The following is a 5,728-nucleotide window of genomic DNA, read 5'->3' as shown; positions in this document are numbered from 1 at the left end:
TCCTAAGCTCCCTTTGTCTCTCTCTCCCCTGGCCTGCCCCCTAAGCTCTCACATGGTTGTCCTGCCCAGCATGATCATGGGTTTTGATTTGTGATGTGAGACGCCGTTGGGGGAGCGAGCGGCAGTCTTGCTGAGGAGGGCGGGAATCCTGAGCCGTGCGCGGGGGGCCGGCCGCTGCTTCTCCAAGCACCGGCTTCTTTCGTTCCGTCTTCCACGTCCCCGGTGTCGTTTGGCTCTGCGGGCGGACGTCCTGGTGGCTGGGACGGGGCCTGTTCCGTGTGCAGACCCAAGCGGGTGATGTTTGTGTGGCCCTCAAGTTAGGAGCGAGCCCCCTGCATGAGACGTGCTCTGAACTCACGCCCGGTAACTGTTTTCTTTTCAGGCGTGGCTTTTTAATTTTTATTTTATTTATTTCTCGTACTTGAAAATTCTCGGTTGGTAAGTATCTGAAATGAGATTCGACTTTGACATTTGACCTTTGAGTCCATTGTTGTGTTCCTACCCTGCGATCCCAAATGCATCTGACGCTTTACTGTCTGGGACTGGGATGTAAACTGGCTTGCTGAGTTTGGAAATCTGGCTTTCATAGTATTGTAAGACTTGTTTGCCTACTCGTAAAAAGCAATGAAAATAAAGTTTTCTACTGAAAGAGATCGCCTGCACTCAATGGTTTGAATTCTTTGGTAGTCAGATCCCAAGCAAATTCAGGCCCTTTAACTCTTTAGCTCTCTCTGCATTGAGAGATGGGTTTTTTGAGGGAGAAAGGCAGGTGCACGGGGGTAAAAGTCTGAATCTTCAAGTTAATCGTTTCCACCTCCCTTCTCTCCCTGCTGCACGAATCAGCGGTGCGGCTTTATGATCTGTGCCTGTTGGGGGGAGACAGCAAGCAAGTAGCCCGCTCCGCCGAGTCCGGCTTGCTTATCTCGGTGGCTGACCCTCATGGCAGGTGGACGAGATTTATCAGTGTTCGTTTACCCGGAGTGTCTTCATTCTCTGTATGTCCGTGACTGGCAATGCTTGGAAAGGACCTCGAAACGGCCCGAGTCATGAGCTTCGAAGAGCGTTCTTTTCCAAGACTGGGCCTTGTCACGTGACCAAGGGGCTAGGTAGTTTTAGTCACTGGCCAACTTAAAACGTGGTTATCAAGGTCCATTTACCGAAATTACTGTGGGGTGGCGGAACCAGGAGTGAGGGCGGCTCCCTGGCGTCCACAGAGATGTGAACCCTGGTAGAGGGGCCGGGGCCCAGAACCTAGAGCCTTAAAGCCTGCTTGGGGTTCGCTGACGCACCAGGAAATAGTTGCTGAATCACTGGACTTAAGATGCTTGCTTTCACGGTTCCTAAAAGGCACACGGAGTATTTGAGAAACTCCGCACCTTAGACGTCATCGCTGCAGGCGCCCGAGCTGTGCGTTGCATGCGGTAGGTACGCGGAAGAGATTCGCAGGCATCTTCTAGTCCAGAAAGCCACGCGTGTGATCGTGACTCTTCTAACCAGTGTCAGGCCGCTGCGCACACGCGGTTCGAACCAGAGGTCCCGGCTTCGTTGAGCGAGGAGAGAGTAGGCCTCGTGGACAGGACCAGTCGTCTCGCTCACTTAACGTTTTCCGGCATTGGATCGTCACAAAGTCCCAAACGGAGGTGAGCGCTTCCCCGTGAGGCGGACCTGCCACGTAGATTCCAAAGGTGGCACGTTGCTTTCACGTATGTTCCCCTCTGGTCTCGCTGGGCCTTTCTCCTCTCTGCGTGTGACCCCGCGCTTGGCGGGAGCCGCGGACGCGGCCTGGTGGCGAGACCTTGCACGAGAGGGGCCGGGGCCCGAGGTGGAGTCCTGCAGGCACAGGGTGGCCACACCCCTCCCTGCTCCTGCTGGGGTTGGTCTGACGCCGCGTCCTGGGGGCACAGACGCCGGGAGCGGCCTGCAAACCGTGGCCTGCTTTGTGTCCTGCGTCCGGGAGCCTCCTCAGAGCCCTCTGCAGCCAAGGGGGTCTCCTGACCCCTGCCTGCCCAGCCCGTGTTCGGCGTGGCTTCGTCTGTCATGCGCCTGGACGAGCGGACGCCGTGGGTGGGATTCGGTAGGTCAAGGTGAACCCCCTGCTTAGACATCGCGTCTCGGCTGCTCTTGTGGAGCAGGGGGTTCTGCCAAGCGAGAAGCTCCTCGAGTGCCTGGTCGTGTGGGAAGGGGTCGGTTGTCACGCAGTGTCCCAGGCGCACGCTGCTCTGGTCACCGCTTGCACTGTTGTTCACTTCTTTCAGTTGATCCGCTTTTGAAAAACATGGTTGCCTTGCAAAAAAATTAGCCACCGCCATCAATTTCAAGAAAGAAAGGAAGTCTATGGAAAACGATTCTCTTTTGCCCGAGGTAACCATAAAAACTAACACAATGAAAATAAAGCAGTAAAAACGAGCCATGAAATAATACGACAGAAGGTAAAACGTACCACGTAAAGCCATCTTCAAGGGATGGCGTACTGCTCTGGAAAATTCTCTCAAGGGGACGTTATTCCGTATGTTCTAGGCTGTTTGGTAGGAACTCTGCCATTTTTGGAGTGACCTGGGAAACCATTTTTTTTTTTTTTCATTCAACCCAAATTTGATTTTGTTTAAACATTTGTTTATTTTTGAGGGACGGTGCAGAAGCAGGGGTGGGGCAGAGAGAGCAAGAGGGAGAGGGACACCCAGAACCAGAAGCAGGCTCCAGGCTCCGAGCCTTCAGCATGGAGCCCGACGCGGGGCTCGAACCCACGAACTGGGAGATCGTGACCTGAGCTGAAGTCGGACGCTGAACCGACTGAGCCACCCAGCGGCCCGGGAGTTTGGTTTTCCTTTGAAAGGAGGGGGTTCTGTGAGAAATGAGCCAAACACATTAGGGAACGTGTGAGCCAGCATTTTCCAAATTAAACATCCATTCGTAGGTTGTGAAGTGACTGGAGTTGTTGCTACTGGTGTTTTTGTAGCGGAGCTGTATTAAAATATATTTATTTTCTTAAAAAAAATTTTTTTTTAACGTTTATTTATTTTGGGACAGAGAGAGACAGAGCATGAACAGGGGAGGGGCAGAGAGAGAGGGAGACACAGAATCGGAGACAGGCTCCAGGCTCCGAGCCGTCAGCCCAGAGCCCGACGCGGGGCTCGAACTCCCGGACCGCGAGATCGTGACCTGGCTGAAGTCGGACAACTAACCGACTGCGCCACCCAGGCGCCCCAAAATATATTTATTTTCTATTTTCCGCTACGTCGTTCGCAGTAACGGTCAGTATCGTTCGGCGTAACTTGTGCTACCGTCACACGTGTGTGCGCGTGTCTACGCATATGCACGTTCTGTACGGTCATCGTATCCCGGGCTGGGGTTTTTCTCCCTGCTACGTCTTACACGGTTTAGGACGAGTTCTTGAGGTTCAGAAACTTCAAGCAGTACCCGCCATGAGTACCAGCCGTAATGGTTTCCTTGCATTTTGCCCCCAAAGCGGGAGAGAGGGACTATCGACGAAAACGTGAGATTTGGAGTGTCCGCACGGCGTTGCACGTAGTGAGGAACGTGGGCTGCCCAGCGACGAATCCCAGCGCTGGCGCCCCGAGCGTGTCATCTCTACTTCCCTGAGCCCCGGTGACCACATCTGCGGAACGGGAGACGTTAAAAGCAGCGCTCGCAGAAAGACCGGCGTTGAGGATTCAGAGTTAAGGCCCACGGCACGTGCTCAGACTCTTGCTGCCACCGCTGGAACTTCCAGGTGGGATGACATCCGTGGGAAGCTTCCCTTTCCCCCCGGGGGCCCTACAGGGACGGAAGTCACGCGCTGGGCGGTCTTGGGATCTCCGGTGCGTGTTTCAAAGCGGCCGGCAGATGGCGCCAGCGACTCCGGCGCCTGTGTTGGGGGCGGGGGGGGGGGGGGCGGTTCTGTGTTCTCTTTGCACTTGTTCCGGGAAATGAGGGTTGGCTCTCCACTTGGTGGTGTCGTTAAGCTTGTCAGTGGGGTTGAAGGAGTATTTACCCCGTTAGAAAAATATTCTTCAAAACTATACACTTTATCTTTACCGAGAGTGATGGCCTCCTTAGGAGATACTGGAGTCAGTGTTTTTTCAGAGGTCCGATTCCTGACTTCTCTACTTTAAAATTCAATGCCTCCCCCCCCTCACCCCCCCGCGCCGTGGTTCCCTTAGGGGACATTGGGGTTTTGTTGCCTGTCGGTGTGGGCGACCCTGAGAACCCACTCACCCTTTGGCATCCCTCTGCCCTGGTTTGGGAAGGAAAGAGCAGGAAATGCAAATCTCCTTCCCAGGTGGACCCTGGTGGCCAAAAGGGCCATTTGGAGACTAACTTTGGTGCCTTTGAACCCTCTCCACCTACCTGGGCTAGTGGGTGGGAAATGCCTCCTGGCTGCAGGCTATCGGGAGCAGTTTCAGTAAGAGCACCCTGTTCCCTAGAGAGGGGGCTGGGTTGACCCCCCAGAGACCGGCCAGCGGGATCGCCTGCAAAGCGAGGGTACCCCGATTTCATGGAGCTCAAGCAGCAGAAGGTGGGAGGAGGCAGGAGAGGCTGGCGGCTGTAGTTTTGAGAGTTTTGGGGTTGTTGTTGTTGTTGTTGTTGTTGTTTTTGAGAGTTTTTCATCACCACGAGGCTCACATAAGCAGAGCGAACCATTCTACAGCCTGGCGTGTGTAAGTCGTCGTGAATTTTGTGTCACTAATACGGACAAAGACTCTCGAAGGGAAGGGCTGTTTCCAAAGCAAATAAAACGCTGGTTGCATACTTCCTTAACACATGAGTCAGCCCCTCAAGAAAAGTAGCTATTTTACCAGTTTGAGTTTCTCCCCGGGGGGAGGGATGGGGGAAGGCAGCGGAGGGGAGAGAACAAAAGTGCTAAGAAGAAACTCATCCACCAGCACTGCCCGGGGCCCAGCCCACACTGCCCTCTGGGTCATCTGGGCATCGCTTCCTGCGTCCCCGGTTCTTCTCCACCGCGGGTCAGAAGCAAGAGGCCCCACTCCCCGGCTTTGGAGTCTCAGCACAGATGGCCCCTGGTGTCACCGTTGCTCTGGGGCCCGGAGGGGCTGGCCGTGACACTGTGCCCAAGGGCTCCTGCCTGCTCCTGCCGCACGTCTCTGCAGGGCTGCGCCCCACCCCTTCCTCCAGCGCCCCATCCGCCATCACCTCTGATTCTGGGGTGACCTTTAAAGCCAAAGTGCCATGGAAGTGGACTTTTCTGAGAGAACTACTTGCATGGCTTTCCCCTTGTCTTCGGATTCGTCGCGTGTTTCGCGGTGCCAGGGGTCACTTTATCTCCTGGGACTTCGTGTGACAAGGACCCCAGTTCTTGGCCGCCTCAGCGGGACTTAGCAGGGGCCCCTTGACCAGCGTGGGAGGCCCCAAGCATGATTCTGTTCGATTGAGAGTTGCCTGCAAAAGCAGAGTAGGTGCCTGTTGTGGCCTGAGCTGTGTCCCCTCCTCCAAATTCCTATGTTTAGTCCCAACCCCCAGAGCATCAAAGGCGACTGTACGGGAAGACCGGGTCTTTACAGAGGTGATGAAGTTAAATGAGGTCACCACGGGGCCGCCTGGGTGGCTCAGTCGGTTGAGCTTCCGACCTCAGCTCAGGTCATGATCTCGCGGTCCGTGAGTTCGAGCCCTCCGTCGGGCTCTGTGCTGACAGCTCGGAGCCCAGAGCCTGCTTTGGGTTCTGTGTCTCCCTCTCTCTCTGCCCCTCCCCTGCTCACGCACTGTCTCCCTC

This window comes from Prionailurus viverrinus, chromosome A3 (genome assembly GCF_022837055.1).
Source record: "Prionailurus viverrinus isolate Anna chromosome A3, UM_Priviv_1.0, whole genome shotgun sequence".
Classification (NCBI taxonomy): Eukaryota; Metazoa; Chordata; class Mammalia; order Carnivora; family Felidae; genus Prionailurus; species Prionailurus viverrinus.
The sequence above is the reverse complement of the archived record's forward strand: the minus strand, read 5'-3'. Positions refer to the sequence as shown.